Source organism: Aquarana catesbeiana, linkage group LG03 (assembly GCF_042186555.1).
Source record: "Aquarana catesbeiana isolate 2022-GZ linkage group LG03, ASM4218655v1, whole genome shotgun sequence".
Taxonomy (NCBI): domain Eukaryota; kingdom Metazoa; phylum Chordata; class Amphibia; order Anura; family Ranidae; genus Aquarana; species Aquarana catesbeiana.
This window is the reverse complement of record NC_133326.1, coordinates 90,612,683-90,632,150: the sequence shown is the minus strand read 5'-3', so window position 1 is coordinate 90,632,150 and position 19,468 is coordinate 90,612,683. Positions and strand designations below refer to the sequence as shown.

General features: G+C 45.0%; 1 pseudogene; it reads right to left on the bottom strand.

The window, feature by feature from the left end:
- Positions 1-310: 310 nt before the first annotated feature.
- LOC141135964 (U2 spliceosomal RNA) lies at positions 311-416 on the bottom strand (annotated as a pseudogene).
- Between the last annotated feature and the right edge of the window lie 19,052 nt (positions 417-19,468).

Sequence of the window (19,468 nt, the reverse complement as noted above, 5' to 3'; positions counted from 1 at the left end):
GGTCAGCTGAGGCAGCGGGACATGCATTACCATCTCTTTCATACCTTTTACCATCTCCAATACTACCCAATTACACAACAAATACTCTCACAAGCGCAGAAGTAATTATTACCATATTGTGTCTACTTTTCGCACCCCTATCCCCTGATCAGGGTGACAGCTCCTCCACCAGATGCTGACAGGAACAGAGACCACACCAATCCTAGCCAAAAGGCTGGGATGACCCAACCTTCGGCCAGACTAGTGCAGCACCCATCCTCACCAGGAGTACCCTTCTGGCCCGCTCGGACTATCTAGATACCATCATGCCAGAAGATTTGCATAGCCCTCCCTGATAGGAGCAGCACAGCGCCTCCTCTGGCAACTGATAAGAACAGATACTACACTTGATCTTAGCTAAAAGGCTGAGAAGCCACCTTTAATGTGGAACAAAAAGGTCAGCTGCCTTGGGCCTATTCATTGTTGTGGGGCCCAAAACAGCTGCCCCTTGAGCCTATGCTGCCCGCATAGCTGCCACGATTTTCATTAAACTGTCCCGAAATGGCTGTGTCCCAACTTGAGTCCCGGAAATAAGAGCTGCAGGTACAGCAGCAGCCCTGTCTGCTCTCTCTTCTAGCTGCTGCACCTTCCTCAACCACTCTATCTCTCTTCTGACCCTCTCCAACATCTCCCCCCAACACCATTCTCCGCCCCACACAGTAGTCTGTCCAATCGCAGGAATGTAGTGTGGCAACCCGGGCCTGCCCCCTTTGATGAGTCGGGCCAATAGGTTCCAGCAGGGTAAGAGATTTGCAGCGGGAAGTTTTAATATGGAAGTGTGATCGATCTGAGCCATGTGTCCGGAGAGAGCAAGGTGAGCCCCGGGACAGAGGAGGGACCATACACCGAGGTATATCACCTGGATCAGGTCTTTACTAAGGGCGCATGAGGGATAGAAGGACTACAGAGGGAGGACATTGTGAGAGAGGACCGACATAGTGGGGAGATGAGACTGAAGGAGGACATGGAATGGAGGTGGTGGAGGACATGGAATAGAGGAGGTGTACGTGGAATAGGTGAGGAACTGTGGGGGAGATGGGATCGGAAGAGGAGAACGTGGGGTGGGGGAGATGAGACTAGAAGAGGACATGGGATGGGGGAGATGAGACTGGAAGAGGAGGACGTGGAATGGAGGAGATGAAACTGAAAGTGGAGGACATGGGATGGGGTGGTGGGACTAGAGAAGAAGGACATGGGATGGAGGAGATGGGACTGGAGGAGGAGGAGGACATAGGATGGAGGAGATTGGACTGCAGAAGGAGGAGGATATGGGATGGAGGAGATGGGACTGGAGGAGGAGGAGGACATAGGATCGAGGAGATATGACTGGAGGAGGAAGAGAACATGGGATGGAGGAGATGAGACTGGAAGAGGAGGACATGGGATGGGGAGATGGGACTGGAGGAGGAGGAGAACATGGGGTAGAGAAGGAGGAGGACATGGGATGGAGGAGATAGGAGTGGGGGAGGAGGACATGGGATGCAGGAGATGGGACTAGAGGAGGAGGAGATAGGACTGGAGGAGGAGGAGTTGGGACTGGAGGAGGAGGAGTTGGGACTGGAGGAGGAGGAGGACATGGGATGGAGGATATATTAAGTTGTAAGAGTGTTAAAATAAAAGTAGGTGCACTGAAGGACTTGGTGGGATAGCCAGTGAGTGGATTTGGTGAGATTTCCAGTAGGCAGCCACTGGGAAATGTTGGTGGTCAGGCCTGGGGGGAGGGGGGGATTTGTCCAGGCCTAAAGCTGTGTAAGGAGCCCCAACATTTCTAATTTTTTAACACAGATTTTTTTGAGGCCTGCTTTTTTTTATAATCAGATTTTATTTTACATTTTTTTCATCCCAGGTACAAACAAAAACAGAAAAGATATTTCATCCTTTACAAAAGGACTTTTAATTCTGAGAAGTGACTTTATAACAGCTCTAGAACCTGTGCTGGAGCTTACTCATACCTGGAATGCTTCCAAAAAACTATGCAGTCAGAAAAGCTGGTCCACACATGATGTATCCAATACATTGACACAAGAGACTACACCTTTTTCATAAGTCCCACTCCCCTTCCTCCCCACTTTTTAAATTTATAGATAGGGATGGAGGCACATGACCAGGTCATTGCCTCATATAAAATCCCAAACTTTTTTACTTTTTTTTTACGCATTATTAGGGATGGAAGCACACAGTCCCTTTTAGATTAGGAGCATGCACATCACGCACACAGCCGGTCCAATATCCCCCCCCCTTTTTCTTCCTGTCATCTCCCCTGGTTTGCAAGGGATATGACTTTATTAGGGTATGTTTAAGCCTACTCTTTTCCACCCAATCTATTTTAGCCAACTTTTATACTGTGCTTGTCTGCATTGTAGTGGTCTGGGCTGTCGGCCAGTCCGGGTTCTCTTCTGATCCGGGAGCTGTGATGTGCACCGTTGGTCCCCCCCCCCGACCCCGTCCTCCTCTGTCTTTTCTTACATGGAGTGGGCGGGTGCCCTTGCGCTGCACATCAACACCACGCCCATTACGCCGGACGTGTGGCGTCACATCATCCACGTGCATCATGGGGGGTTGGAATTGGCGCCAGTTGCTGTGCGGCTCAGCCATTCTAGTGATGGCGCTTCCCCTCTATCTCTGCACGCTGCGTGACATTGGGGGTGCGCTGTGGCTGCGCCCATTTAAGCTCACTCCCTGGTGGCCCAGTGTTCTGGTCTGATTCTCCGGCACACCATGCACCACTGTGGTTTACGGTTCTTATGGTTTATCAAGAGGTATTACTTTTAGTTATTGACTCTGTCAGTAGCTTTTCTTGGTATCTTTTCCTTTTAGTTTATTCAGCTTTGTAGGTGTTTTACTATTTTTTCACTTATTATTTCACCACTTCACACATTGTATTTTCCTCTTTGTGGTGTTCTTCTTACCAGTGTCACTACCAGTACATATGCACTTACCTTGTTCTTATTATAAATACTGGGATATACTTTGCACTATGGACTTATAAATATTTAATACTCTTTATAGAATCCCTTCAAAGATGGCTTTGTTAACACCCCTGACTATATTCCATGGATACTTGGCCACCTTGGACTGTGCTTTGGGTTGGATTGCGGACGTCGATCGCGGCGCCACAGTTCCCAGAAATGATACCCCCGATGGGCTCCCAGTTCTCAGTACCACACCCTCAATGCACAGTGGATTTGTGAGTAATAGAGGTGGGCTCTCCCATCCATCTGTTGCATTTTTTCTTTGACAGATGCCAGTTTTTATATGGAAATGTATGTATTGTATTTCAGATCTACATAACGTGCTTGCTCCTGAAGAGTGGTACAAAGACCACAAAATGCTTTGAGCTAACTAGATGCTGTGTTTAAACTCTTTATGTATTTACATGTATCATGCTAATTTTCATTCGAATTATCATGCAGTTTTAAGATCTGACATGCAATTATAATTTTAAGACTTTTTATTCAATTAAATCTGATGTGGATCAGAGAGTTTGGAGGTTAAATATCTACAATCATTTGTAACTGTACTTTGGTGTCATTCAACATGCGTATGTGTATATATATATATATATATATATATATATATATATATATATATATATATATATATATATATATATATATATATATATATATATATATATATGAAATTCAATGTGATATTAGTTACTGCCATGAATTACTGTTTTTTTACCGTGTTACAGAGTTCCATGAAATAATAAATATGATAATATATACTGACTGTTGTATTCTCTGCAGCTGCATGCTTCATATAAAGTCCTACTCCCCTTTTCTCCCCCTTTTTTTTTTAGACAGGGATGGAGGCACATGACTTTACCAGGTCATTGGCTCATATAAAAGTCTCAAACTTTTTTACTTTTTTCTTTTTCACAAGTTCATCATTCATGCATCAATTTGTTTTATGGTCCTCAGTCTTCTCTTCATTACCAAATCTACTAAACATTTTCTTCTCCCAAACACGCTCCTATCACGATACCTTCTCCATGGGCCCGCCCTTAGAAAAGTCTTGGCAATGGAGAGACTGAATTAGCGTTTAATGCAAGATGACTCCAATATAGTAGTGCTAAAAATAACAAAATAACTTTTGGTTTACATTTCTACCAATCATACTTAGGAAGTGCCCCCCCCCCCATCACTGTGAGAAACCCACAAATATGTCATATGAGGGTCTTTCATATACATATAAAAGAAAGAACCACAAAACACCTTTCCCTCATGAATCAAATATAGAAATTTTAAAAGGCCCACAAAAAATATTTGGAGGCAGAAATGAAAATCCTGTGCAACCTGGTTTACACACTTCTACTGGGAAAGGTGAAAACCTAAATACTCTATACTAGAAGGCTGTACTATATAAATAAATCAGGCATGCTCCAAAATCCCTGAAAGAAGCTACCATTCTGTATGCTCTTCTGTATCTGTCTTCTCCCCAAGGTCAGAAACTACACAACTCCAAAGATATGGCTAAATGCTTCTGAGAGTTCTACATATATATAACTTATCTGACCAACCTACAACTACACAATCCAAGGATAGAGAGGCGAAAATAGCCAACTTCCTAACCTGTTCTGCCTTACCTAAATTTTCTAGCCAAACCAGAGAAGTTATGGAGATGCCAATCCGTTCTATGCCACTTTTGATGTCCATCCAATTCTCACAGATACCCTCACTGCCCATAACTCGGTTATCCCAAAGAACCAATAAGTCCCTTTCCAATGCGCAAGCTAAAAGCCAATCTCCCTCTTAAATTTAGACCCTAGGCATTTTCACAAAAATCCTGCCCAACTGCTGAAAGACCGGCCTAGCCATGATTTTTCATTGAGACCAAGCTTATTATACCAGTGAAAGTAAACAAAGTGATGCCCTCAGATTTCTTTTTAACAAATAGCACAATAGAACCCTTTCTGACTTGTAGCAGACTGGAAACCAGGTTGTGACCCCCAGGTATGCCCAACTAAAGATGTAGAGACCACTTGTGTGTGCAGAGTACAGATGGCAGGAGACAGAAGAGGATCCGAGAAACAAGCCAATGTCAGGACACGTGGCAGGCAGGCAAAAACAGTAGACCAAGTCAGAGTCCACACACAGGAAGTCAGACATAGAATATAAGTAATATGTGGTAAAGCAGAAGCACAGAAAAAGTAGGAAGTTGCTCAGGCAACACAAGCTGCATTGAGCATGTCTATATACAGAGAAGCAGGCTGGGAGGTGGACCAGGAAGTGATAGAAGGGAAAGGGATGTAAATACACAGTAGAGCAGATAATGCCCATGGGTGAACATAGAAGCTAGCAGCACATGTGAGTGCCGGTCCAGCAGAACCACTGCAGCAGGAAGGTAAGATTTCCAAGCAAGATTTCCAAGCAGGAAATCGCAGGCTAAACTGTAACTGATGGGCAATAATGAAGGCATGAAGATACCATTCAACATTCTAGTTGACTCTTTCAGTCTGCCCATTTGACTGAGGGTGAAAGGCTGAGAAGTCCAACTTGATTCCAAAGGGTGTGGTCAGTGCCCTCCAAAAGCGAGCTGTAAATCGAACTCGTCTAGCATAAACAAGGAGGGCACACCATGCAGATGAAAGATTACCTGTATAAAGATGAAGGCTAGAGTGACAGTTGATTTAAGTGACACATTTTAGAAAATCTGTCCACAACCGCCCGGATAATGGTGGAGCCTGCAGAAGAGGGTAGTTCAGAGGAAGCATCAGAGAGGTGGTGACCTCAGCCATGAGAACAGAAAGAGATGGCAGCGGCTTCGGGAGACAAGTTTGATGGCATTGCCTTCCCCATGACAACACCTGCCCAGAGTTCCAATCTAGATAGGTCAATTGTTTTTGAAGCACAGAATACCAAGAATGATGAGACTGGATCATGATGGAAATTTCTTTGCGATGTAGAACACCGACATGCATAATTACAGACGTAGTTTGGAACTGCAGGGGTCCTAATGACGCGTTAGAGCCGCAGATACGACTGCAGATACCGAGGGGGCATTGCCAAGGGAATGAGAGATATGCCCAATTCAACGGTCAGGGACTGTTCAATAAAACTCCTGGCTGCCACATATGCAGGTACTTAATATGAGTTCAGGGCCCAGTGAATAGAGACAGATATGACAAATCAAGGTAAAGTGGTGGAATTCAGGTTCAGGTCTAGATCACCTCCCTGAGGAGTTACCTGGACACAAGAGTTTCCCGGTGGCCAGATTGGAGAAGGTGATAATAAGGTGGTTGGATTGGAAATTGTATGATCTAGGCTCTCCCACAGTGGTGAGGCCCAGGCCAGAGCATCACGCAAGAAGTGGTAACAGATGTTACTACCTTGGAGTGGTCAATAGGGCCTCTAGTTCGAAATGGAATGAACACTGGTTGATGAAGCCTTGGCATGCTTTTGAATCACCAAAAAGGTGAGGGGTTGAGGCAGCTGGAGTTTTGAAAGACTGTCCAATACAGGAGGAACAACAGGGGCAGAAGCAGCAGGAACAAGAGCAGGAGTAGGAACAGTAGGAGCAGTGGCCACTTACATCTGGTCCAAATGGGAGGAAAGTAAACATTGCACGATCTACTCCTGATAGACTTTCTGGATGTCAACTCTCTGTGCCAAACACTGAGGTTGTTCATGCAGAGGCTGTGGTGTCCCAGAGGAGCTAATGACCTAAGCAAACTGTCATGTTTCCTATAGTAGTGAACCCTTGTAGAAGGCAAACTCAGGGTTCTCCCTGGGGTGCTAAGCACCAGCCTGCTTCTTCACCCAGGCCTCTGGTGGTGGGGATGGACTTGTAGAACCAGATTGTGGCCCCCAGGTATGTCCATATGGCAGAAGAGGATCCGAGAAACAAGCCGAGGTCGGGACACATGGCAGGCAGCTAAACGCAGGAGATGAAGCCGGGGTCGGTACAAGGGAAGTCCGACATAGAAAACAAGTAATGTAGGGGAAAGCATGGAAAGTAGAAAGTTGCTCAGGCAACATGAGCTGCACTGAGCATGTCTATATATAGAGAAGCAGACTGGGAAGTGTTAGAAGGGAAAGGGATATAAAACCACAGCAGAGCAGGTGACGCCTATAGGTGAACACGGAAGCCAATAGCACATGTGAGTAGAACCACAGGTTCAGCAGAACCACTGCAGCAAGGAGGTAAGAATTTCTCAAGCAGGAAACTGCAGACTAAACCATGAGATCAGGAGCTGCATAAGTATGTGAAACTTTTCAACTATAAAATCAGCCTGGCCAAAGCCAAAGAACTGCACTATAACATCTCTCCCCATAGACTAGTCACCGTTACATTGAGCTTCACATTCAAATGGGCAGTACATAAAATCAAATACCTAGGCATTTACATTACCGCATATACTCGAGTATAAGCCGAGATTTTAGCCCTTTTTTTTAGGCTGAAAGTGCCCCCCTCCGCTTATACTCAAGTCACTGCCGGCTGCCTACCTGATCAGCGTGTCATGCAGACAGACGGTGGCCAGCGTATCATAAAAACATTGGGCGGTGTTCAAAAGCCGCGCCTCCTCCTCATCTGCGACATCCTCTCATCCTCGTCCGTGGTATGAGGATGAGCGGATGTCCATGATAGGCTGAACACTGACTGCTGGGAAATTGAGTGTTCTGCCTATCACAGACGAGGAGGAGGCGCGACTTTTGAACACTGGAATGGCTGCCGAATGTTTTTATAACACGCTGACGTGTTATGGTAACTGCAGATCAGCACACAGAGGCTGCAGATCGGCACACAGAGGCTGCAGATTGGCACAGGTAGGCTGCAATGGACACAGGGAAGCATGCACAGGACACAGGGAGGTATACACAGGACACAGGGAGGCATGCACAGGACACAGGGAGGCATGCACAGGACACAGCGAGGTATGCACAGGACACAGCGAGGTATACACAGGACACAGTGAGGTATGTACAGGACACAGGCAGGCATGCAGCTGGGCAGTGTTGACCCTCTTTTCCTCTAACAGTAGCTGCTGCATTTCTGGGTCAATAAGTTTTACCAGTTTTTTGTGGTAAATTAGGGGCCTCGGCTTATATTCGGATCGACCTATACTCGAGTATATACGGTACTCGCTTACAAATAAAGTAAACTTCCCACTTCTATCAACAGCCGTATGCCTAAAAAGGTGGATCAATACAACCACCATCCAGTTTGGAAAAAATAACAAATAAAAAAAAGAACATCCTACCCCACTTACTTTACCTATTAAATACCCTACTTCTACACCTACCCTCTATTTTTTTTCAATCAGTGAAGAGTGAATTTAGTCACTTTTTCTAGCCACGTCGTGTGACGCTGTACCCAAATAAAATTGATGTCCTTCTTTTCCCACATATAGAGCTTTCTTTTGGTGGTATTTGATCAACTCTGAGGTTTTATTTTTTGTGCTATAAACAAAAAAAGCCGACAATTTTGAAAAAAAAAACTAATTTTTTTTTTACTTTCTGCTATAGTACATACCCCAAAAAAAAAAATAAAACTGTAAAAAATCAACTTTCTTCATCAGTTTAGGCCAATGTGTATTCTTCTAAATATTTCTGGTAAAAAAAAATCCCAATAAGCCTATATTGATTGGTTTGCGCAAAAGGTATAGCGTCTATAAACTATGGGATAGATTAATGGATTTTAATTTTTTTTATTGTTTTTACTGGTAATGGCGGCGATCATTTGTAGCAGGACTTCGACATTGCGGTGGACAAATCTGACACTAAGTGACACTTTTTGGGGACCAGTGACACCAATACAGTGATCAGTGCTAAAAAAATGCAATGTTACTGTATAAATGACACTGGCAGGGAAGAGGTTAACATCAGGGGCGATCACAGACTCTACCTATTCTCCTACAAGACTTCGATCTGCGCTAAACACCAAGAGGCAGGTTTCAAGGTCCTAACTCGGTGGTACCACACCCCAGTAAAAATCCATAAAATGTTTCCCCAATGCTCGGATTTATGCTGGAGATGTGGAGAGGAGACTGGTTCCCTTCTCCAAATTTTTTGGTCTTGCCGTCTCTTGCAACCCTATTGGACAGAAGTTCATCGAATTGTACAAAAATTTACTGACAGAGACATTCCGAGGGACCCGGCCTTCTTTCTCTTGCATCACCACAACATCTCCAGTAAAGTATATAGAAAGTCTATTCTGCCCCTCCTGATCACGGCTGCCAAGGGATGCATCCCACTATACTGGAAACAGATGCAGCCCTCGTCGATTGCCATCTGGTTGAAAAAGGTGGCTGATATAAGTGTGATGGAAGACTTGGTAATGGTAGAAATGGTTCTACTGGCGCAAATTTGTGTACTCTGAGGAGTATGCAGGACTAGCTCTAAATCCCCCATGAAGAGTGGACACATCCGGAGAGCTCTTTTGCTGGGATGATGGGTTAGACGGCTGGACTAACCCCCCTTTTATTTTTTTACTTTCTTCCCCCTTTTACCGCCTCCTCCTTCCTTCCCCCTCCTTTCTGGACCCCCTTGGGCCATCTCTGACTCTGAACATGGTATAATGCGGATTCTTCCGCTGAAAAAACAGCACACGGGGTACGGAGACTCCTTGATCTAGATGCTGAGCGTTTACACCTCTGGGAAAAGTTAAGATTTTAAGTTTATTAATTCAGATGTAATGTTACCCTCTTTTGTATTGCTGTGTAAGCATGTTGATCGCAATATCTGGGGTCTCCCTTTGTACCTTACCGTGTGTCTTTCTGCTTTTGCAAAAATAAAGTATTGTTAAAAAAAGTGGTTAGACAAACAAACTTCTAACCATGGCTTCTGTGGGAGGGGCCGAGATCTCCCTCTGACGTCAGCTCACGTGACCGGCCTGAAGATAGCTCTAAAAAGGTATTTACAACGCTCGTTTTTAGAAATGACTTACATAGTGCAGTATGCCAGGCTCTAATAGAGGGGCTGGCAGTGACCATGAATTTTGACTTAACAAACACTTTAACGACTGTTCCTTGTATCTGGAGAAAGTGTGGAATACTTGTTGCCTGGCTGTGCAGGCGTGGGGAATCCATCAGCAGCACCTTTGAGGGTGAATGCTACAATATGTTTTCTGCTACATGTCTTTGGTAAAAAAAAAAAATCCCATTAAGTGTATTAAAAAACAGAAAATCCCCCTAATGGGGCTTTAATGCAGCCAATGGTATATGAAACACAAAATACAAAAAGGTGTTGTGATGGCCATTTTAATTTGGTTAATACAGCAAGTACTGACAACAAAGAATTTGGGACATAGACTTAAATCCAAAGATGAAAATAGGAAACAATGCCAATAACAGAGGACAGTGTACAATACAATTACATCACAGGCAACAGTAATACAATAGCACAAAGATGTTGGTTGTGTGAGATCCTGACGCGTTTCGACCCCAATGGGTCTTCTTCAGAGGATAGGTATGTATAAAAACTGTAAAAATGTAGACATGTGTCAAGCAATTTCAAGCCAAAACAGAAAGAAAGAGTATATAAACAATTCCATATGGTGTATCTTTACCAGTCACGATGTACTTGATGGTTACAAGTGGCCATAATGTGAAAGAATATCCCTCTTGATGTATCCCCGATATCCTAGCGGGTGGGCCAGTCACAAGGGGAGCGAGTGCCACCCACACGTCTTACAAGGAATCACACACTATGTAACCCCAAAGGGGCGGAGGGAGAGAAGGGGGTACACACTGCACCTGCGATAAAATTACAATATATATATTTATTAAGTGGCGGGTTCCAAAATAAGATTTGTACGGCAAAAGAGTCAAAAGAAAAATGTGTCTATATTGCTATTACAATTTCGAGAGTTCTAGCTGGATAACGGGCGTGGTGGGATGACGGAGCCATGCAAGAGGGAAGACAACAAGGATAGCAGGTGTGAGGGAAAAAAAGTGAGGGAAGAAGAGTGAGGGAAAGGAAAGGAAGGAAAAGATGAGTGATGAGCAGGGATGGAATGGAGGGGAAGGGAAGGAAGGGGAAGGAACGGCGGGGAGGTATGGTATGGTAAGGAAAACACATATATAATGCATGGGTCGGCTCCCAAATCACGTCCGTATATGTAAGGAACCTGAGAACACAGAGAGAAAGTGTAGCGACCAGTGAGTGTAGGAGAGGCCCATCAAGGGGCCAGAAAAAGTGAAAAGTGAAAAAACCAAGAATAGTCGTGAACCAAACAAAACAGAAAAGCCCCCAAGCAGGTGTGAGTATGTGAGTGACATGTGAGAAGAGCAGAGTGAATGAGGGGGGCATAGGATTAAGTGTGAAATAAATAAGGTTACCGATAAGATAATCGAAAATAGTCCATGATATCACGGATTATGGAACGGGTAAATCAGAATTTCAAACAAGATGAAAGAAAATATATCACATTAGTGGTGTGAACCGAGCATGATGAACGCAGTAAGAAGGTGTATGAATCAGTAGAAGAATATGTACTTACCACCAAATGGGATGATAAGGCAGCACAGAAGCGTCCAGTGGAAACAAAAAATCCAACTGGACCTTCCCTATTGTCAACCTAATTTATAGAAGAACTTATTTGCCAAAGTATCCCGCAGGTGCAGGTGTCCCTCCCCCTCCATCCATTCCCCCATGAGGAAAGAGCGACGCAATGGCGGCGCCCTTGGTGTGACTCCCTCGGCGTTCCGGAAGAGGAATTCTCCCGGATCCACCGTCACCCCCGCCGCAACTGCGTAGGCGTCGTGACGTCACGCGCACGCCCGTGGTATCGCGCGTGCGCGGGAGGCCAGGACGTCCGGAGGGGATCCGGAACGCCGCTGGCAGGGATAGAAATAGCGTCCACCTAGTGGGCGCTTGGAGAGACGCAGGACCCTTTGCGCCTCCCCACCCTGCCAGGAAGGCATGTGTGTCACGTCTCCACCCCCCAAGGGACCCGGCCCCCCGGGCCACTAAATGGTGGCTATAACACGGAGAAGGGGGGAAGAGGGAAGGTCATAGAAGGAGTTATAGGGCCATAAATAGATTGTTCATATCGTGTGTTGGCAATGACATACCTATAGTTAACACTGTCCCTCATAATCATGAAAAAAATTGAATGCAGTAGGTAAATTTAGCCACCAAAACAATACAAAATAAAACAATTTCCAAAAGAAAAAACGGTGAACTAGTTGATGTGTCAAACAACATCCCTGCAAAAGCGAAATGATTTATTAGTGATGTGGAATCCCATGGGTTGTATCCTAAGTTGCTGAGAAATGTAAAATTATATTTACTGTAGTTAAATATCCAACTGGGTACGTTGGATAACAAGAGATTATTGGATAATGTGTCTGTACCTTGAGGAAACATTTCAATCAGCATATACAATCCCATGGGAAAAAATACCAAAAATGAAGTAGCAAACATCTTTCATAAGAATGGGTCTCAGGGTATTGCTGTCAAGGCAGGTCCTCACAGAAGGAGGTAATACCTGCCAGAAAAGACCCTCACAGGGCCATTGGGCACAAACAACAGTTCACAGTTTGTGTCTGGACTCGAGTGTCAAAGCGGCGGGGGAGGGGTGTTTAACCACCCAAAATTTGACAATAAGAAAAAAGGACACTCTAGAGTACAGACAGGGAGGCTGCACACCCCGAATATAGAATTAAAAAACAGAAAATCCCCCTAATGGGGCTTTAATGCAGCCAATGGTATATGAAACACAAAATACAAAAAGGTGTTGTGATGGCCATTTTAATTTGGTTAATACAGCAAGTACTGACAACAAAGAATTTGGGACATAGACTTAAATCCAAAGATGAAAATAGGAAACAATGCCAATAACAGAGGACAGTGTACAATACAATTACATCACAGGCAACAGTAATACAATAGCACAAAGATGTTGGTTGTGTGAGATCCTGACGCGTTTCGACCCCAATGGGTCTTCTTCAGAGGATAGGTATGTATAAAAACTGTAAAAATGTAGACATGTGTCAAGCAATTTCAAGCCAAAACAGAAAGAAAGAGTATATAAACAATTCCATATGGTGTATCTTTACCAGTCACGATGTACTTGATGGTTACAAGTGGCCATAATGTGAAAGAATATCCCTCTTGATGTATCCCCGATATCCTAGCGGGTGGGCCAGTCACAAGGGGAGCGAGTGCCACCCACACGTCTTACAAGGAATCACACACTATGTAACCCCAAAGGGGCGGAGGGAGAGAAGGGGGTACACACTGCACCTGCGATAAAATTACAATATATATATTTATTAAGTGGCGGGTTCCAAAATAAGATTTGTACGGCAAAAGAGTCAAAAGAAAAATGTGTCTATATTGCTATTACAATTTCGAGAGTTCTAGCTGGATAACGGGCGTGGTGGGATGACGGAGCCATGCAAGAGGGAAGACAACAAGGATAGCAGGTGTGAGGGAAAAAAAGTGAGGGAAGAAGAGTGAGGGAAAGGAAAGGAAGGAAAAGATGAGTGATGAGCAGGGATGGAATGGAGGGGAAGGGAAGGAAGGGGAAGGAACGGCGGGGAGGTATGGTATGGTAAGGAAAACACATATATAATGCATGGGTCGGCTCCCAAATCACGTCCGTATATGTAAGGAACCTGAGAACACAGAGAGAAAGTGTAGCGACCAGTGAGTGTAGGAGAGGCCCATCAAGGGGCCAGAAAAAGTGAAAAGTGAAAAAACCAAGAATAGTCGTGAACCAAACAAAACAGAAAAGCCCCCAAGCAGGTGTGAGTATGTGAGTGACATGTGAGAAGAGCAGAGTGAATGAGGGGGGCATAGGATTAAGTGTGAAATAAATAAGGTTACCGATAAGATAATCGAAAATAGTCCATGATATCACGGATTATGGAACGGGTAAATCAGAATTTCAAACAAGATGAAAGAAAATATATCACATTAGTGGTGTGAACCGAGCATGATGAACGCAGTAAGAAGGTGTATGAATCAGTAGAAGAATATGTACTTACCACCAAATGGGATGATAAGGCAGCACAGAAGCGTCCAGTGGAAACAAAAAATCCAACTGGACCTTCCCTATTGTCAACCTAATTTATAGAAGAACTTATTTGCCAAAGTATCCCGCAGGTGCAGGTGTCCCTCCCCCCTCCATCCATTCCCCCATGAGGAAAGAGCGACGCAATGGCGGCGCCCTTGGTGTGACTCCCTCGGCGTTCCGGAAGAGGAATTCTCCCGGATCCACCGTCACCCCCGCCGCAACTGCGTAGGCGTCGTGACGTCACGCGCACGCCCGTGGTATCGCGCGTGCGCGGGAGGCCAGGACGTCCGGAGGGGATCCGGAACGCCGCTGGCAGGGATAGAAATAGCGTCCACCTAGTGGGCGCTTGGAGAGACGCAGGACCCTTTGCGCCTCCCCACCCTGCCAGGAAGGCATGTGTGTCACGTCTCCACCCCCCAAGGGACCCGGCCCCCCGGGCCACTAAATGGTGGCTATAACACGGAGAAGGGGGGAAGAGGGAAGGTCATAGAAGGAGTTATAGGGCCATAAATAGATTGTTCATATCGTGTGTTGGCAATGACATACCTATAGTTAACACTGTCCCTCATAATCATGAAAAAATGACCTTCCCTCTTCCCCCCTTCTCCGTGTTATAGCCACCATTTAGTGGCCCGGGGGGCCGGGTCCCTTGGGGGGTGGAGACGTGACACACATGCCTTCCTGGCAGGGTGGGGAGGCGCAAAGGGTCCTGCGTCTCTCCAAGCGCCCACTAGGTGGACGCTATTTCTATCCCTGCCAGCGGCGTTCCGGATCCCCTCCGGACGTCCTGGCCTCCCGCGCACGCGCGATACCACGGGCGTGCGCGTGACGTCACGACGCCTACGCAGTTGCGGCGGGGGTGACGGTGGATCCGGGAGAATTCCTCTTCCGGAACGCCGAGGGAGTCACACCAAGGGCGCCGCCATTGCGTCGCTCTTTCCTCATGGGGGAATGGATGGAGGGGGAGGGACACCTGCACCTGCGGGATACTTTGGCAAATAAGTTCTTCTATAAATTAGGTTGACAATAGGGAAGGTCCAGTTGGATTTTTTGTTTCCACTGGACGCTTCTGTGCTGCCTTATCATCCCATTTGGTGGTAAGTACATATTCTTCTACTGATTCATACACCTTCTTACTGCGTTCATCATGCTCGGTTCACACCACTAATGTGATATATTTTCTTTCATCTTGTTTGAAATTCTGATTTACCCGTTCCATAATCCGTGATATCATGGACTATTTTCGATTATCTTATCGGTAACCTTATTTATTTCACACTTAATCCTATGCCCCCCTCATTCACTCTGCTCTTCTCACATGTCACTCACATACTCACACCTGCTTGGGGGCTTTTCTGTTTTGTTTGGTTCACGACTATTCTTGGTTTTTTCACTTTTCACTTTTTCTGGCCCCTTGATGGGCCTCTCCTACACTCACTGGTCGCTACACTTTCTCTCTGTGTTCTCAGGTTCCTTACATATACGGACGTGATTTGGGAGCCGACCCATGCATTATATATGTGTTTTCCTTACCATACCATACCTCCCCGCCGTTCCTTCCCCTTCCTTCCCTTCCCCTCCATTCCATCCCTGCTCATCACTCATCTTTTCCTTCCTTTCCTTTCCCTCACTCTTCTTCCCTCACTTTTTTTTCCCTCACACCTGCTATCCTTGTTGTCTTCCCTCTTGCATGGCTCCGTCATCCCACCACGCCCGTTATCCAGCTAGAACTCTCGAAATTGTAATAGCAATATAGACACATTTTTCTTTTCACTCTTTTGCCGTACAAATCTTATTTTGGAACCCGCCACTTAATAAATATATATATTGTAATTTTATCGCAGGTGCAGTGTGTACCCCCTTCTCTCCCTCCGCCCCTTTGGGGTTACATAGTGTGTGATTCCTTGTAAGACGTGTGGGTGGCACTCGCTCCCCTTGTGACTGGCCCACCCGCTAGGATATCGGGGATACATCAAGAGGGATATTCTTTCACATTATGGCCACTTGTAACCATCAAGTACATCGTGACTGGTAAAGATACACCATATGGAATTGTTTATATACTCTTTCTTTCTGTTTTGGCTTGAAATTGCTTGACACATGTCTACATTTTTACAGTTTTTATACATACCTATCCTCTGAAGAAGACCCATTGGGGTCGAAACGCGTCAGGATCTCACACAACCAACATCTTTGTGCTATTGTATTACTGTTGCCTGTGATGTAATTGTATTGTACACTGTCCTCTGTTATTGGCATTGTTTCCTATTTTCATCTTTGGATTTAAGTCTATGTCCCAAATTCTTTGTTGTCAGTACTTGCTGTATTAACCAAATTAAAATGGCCATCACAACACCTTTTTGTATTTTGTGTTTCATATACCATTGGCTGCATTAAAGCCCCATTAGGGGGATTTTCTGTTTTTTAATTCTATATTCGGGGTGTGCAGCCTCCCTGTCTGTACTCTAGAGTGTCCTTTTTTCTTATTGTCAAATTTTGGGTGGTTAAACACCCCTCCCCCGCCGCTTTGACACTCGAGTCCAGACACAAACTGTGAACTGTTGTTTGTGCCCAATGGCCCTGTGAGGGTCTTTTCTGGCAGGTATTACCTCCTTCTGTGAGGACCTGCCTTGACAGCAATACCCTGAGACCCATTCTTATGAAAGATGTTTGCTACTTCATTTTTGGTATTTTTTCCCATGGGATTGTATATGCTGATTGAAATGTTTCCTCAAGGTACAGACACATTATCCAATAATCTCTTGTTATCCAACGTACCCAGTTGGATATTTAACTACAGTAAATATAATTTTACATTTCTCAGCAACTTAGGATACAACCCATGGGATTCCACATCACTAATAAATCATTTCGCTTTTGCAGGGATGTTGTTTGACACATCAACTAGTTCACCGTTTTTTCTTTTGGAAATTGTTTTATTTTGTATTGTTTTGGTGGCTAAATTTACCTACTGCATTCAATTTTTTTCATGATTATGAGGGACAGTGTTAACTATAGGTATGTCATTGCCAACACACGATATGAACAATCTATTTATGGCCCTATAACTCCTTCTATGACCTTCCCTCTTCCCCCCTTCTCCGTGTTATAGCCACCATTTAGTGGCCCGGGGGGCCGGGTCCCTTGGGGGGTGGAGACGTGACACACATGCCTTCCTGGCAGGGTGGGGAGGCGCAAAGGGTCCTGCGTCTCTCCAAGCGCCCACTAGGTGGACGCTATTTCTATCCCTGCCAGCGGCGTTCCGGATCCCCTCCGGACGTCCTGGCCTCCCGCGCACGCGCGATACCACGGGCGTGCGCGTGACGTCACGACGCCTACGCAGTTGCGGCGGGGGTGACGGTGGATCCGGGAGAATTCCTCTTCCGGAACGCCGAGGGAGTCACACCAAGGGCGCCGCCATTGCGTCGCTCTTTCCTCATGGGGGAATGGATGGAGGGGGAGGGACACCTGCACCTGCGGGATACTTTGGCAAATAAGTTCTTCTATAAATTAGGTTGACAATAGGGAAGGTCCAGTTGGATTTTTTGTTTCCACTGGACGCTTCTGTGCTGCCTTATCATCCCATTTGGTGGTAAGTACATATTCTTCTACTGATTCATACACCTTCTTACTGCGTTCATCATGCTCGGTTCACACCACTAATGTGATATATTTTCTTTCATCTTGTTTGAAATTCTGATTTACCCGTTCCATAATCCGTGATATCATGGACTATTTTCGATTATCTTATCGGTAACCTTATTTATTTCACACTTAATCCTATGCCCCCCTCATTCACTCTGCTCTTCTCACATGTCACTCACATACTCACACCTGCTTGGGGGCTTTTCTGTTTTGTTTGGTTCACGACTATTCTTGGTTTTTTCACTTTTCACTTTTTCTGGCCCCTTGATGGGCCTCTCCTACACTCACTGGTCGCTACACTTTCTCTCTGTGTTCTCAGGTTCCTTACATATACGGACGTGATTTGGGAGCCGACCCATGCATTATATATGTGTTTTCCTTACCATACCATACCTCCCCGCCGTTCCTTCCCCTTCCTTCCCTTCCCCTCCATTCCATCCCTGCTCATCACTCATCTTTTCCTTCCTTTCCTTTCCCTCACTCTTCTTCCCTCACTTTTTTTCCCTCACACCTGCTATCCTTGTTGTCTTCCCTCTTGCATGGCTCCGTCATCCCACCACGCCCGTTATCCAGCTAGAACTCTCGAAATTGTAATAGCAATATAGACACATTTTTCTTTTGACTCTTTTGCCGTACAAATCTTATTTTGGAACCCGCCACTTAATAAATATATATATTGTAATTTTATCGCAGGTGCAGTGTGTACCCCCTTCTCTCCCTCCGCCCCTTTGGGGTTACATAGTGTGTGATTCCTTGTAAGACGTGTGGGTGGCACTCGCTCCCCTTGTGACTGGCCCACCCGCTAGGATATCGGGGATACATCAAGAGGGATATTCTTTCACATTATGGCCACTTGTAACCATCAAGTACATCGTGACTGGTAAAGATACACCATATGGAATTGTTTATATACTCTTTCTTTCTGTTTTGGCTTGAAATTGCTTGACACATGTCTACATTTTTACAGTTTTTATACATACCTATCCTCTGAAGAAGACCCATTGGGGTCGAAACGCGTCAGGATCTCACACAACCAACATCTTTGTGCTATTGTATTACTGTTGCCTGTGATGTAATTGTATTGTACACTGTCCTCTGTTATTGGCATTGTTTCCTATTTTCATCTTTGGATTTAAGTCTATGTCCCAAATTCTTTGTTGTCAGTACTTGCTGTATTAACCAAATTAAAATGGCCATCACAACACCTTTTTGTATTTTGTGTTTCATATACCATTGGCTGCATTAAAGCCCCATTAGGGGGATTTTCTGTTTTTTAATTCTATATTCGGGGTGTGCAGCCTCCCTGTCTGTACTCTAGAGTGTCCTTTTTTCTTATTGTCAAATTTTGGGTGGTTAAACACCCCTCCCCCGCCGCTTTGACACTCGAGTCCAGACACAAACTGTGAACTGTTGTTTGTGCCCAATGGCCCTGTGAGGGTCTTTTCTGGCAGGTATTACCTCCTTCTGTGAGGACCTGCCTTGACAGCAATACCCTGAGACCCATTCTTATGAAAGATGTTTGCTACTTCATTTTTGGTATTTTTTCCCATGGGATTGTATATGCTGATTGAAATGTTTCCTCAAGGTACAGACACATTATCCAATAATCTCTTGTTATCCAACGTACCCAGTTGGATATTTAACTACAGTAAATATAATTTTACATTTCTCAGCAACTTAGGATACAACCCATGGGATTCCACATCACTAATAAATCATTTCGCTTTTGCAGGGATGTTGTTTGACACATCAACTAGTTCACCGTTTTTTCTTTTGGAAATTGTTTTATTTTGTATTGTTTTGGTGGCTAAATTTA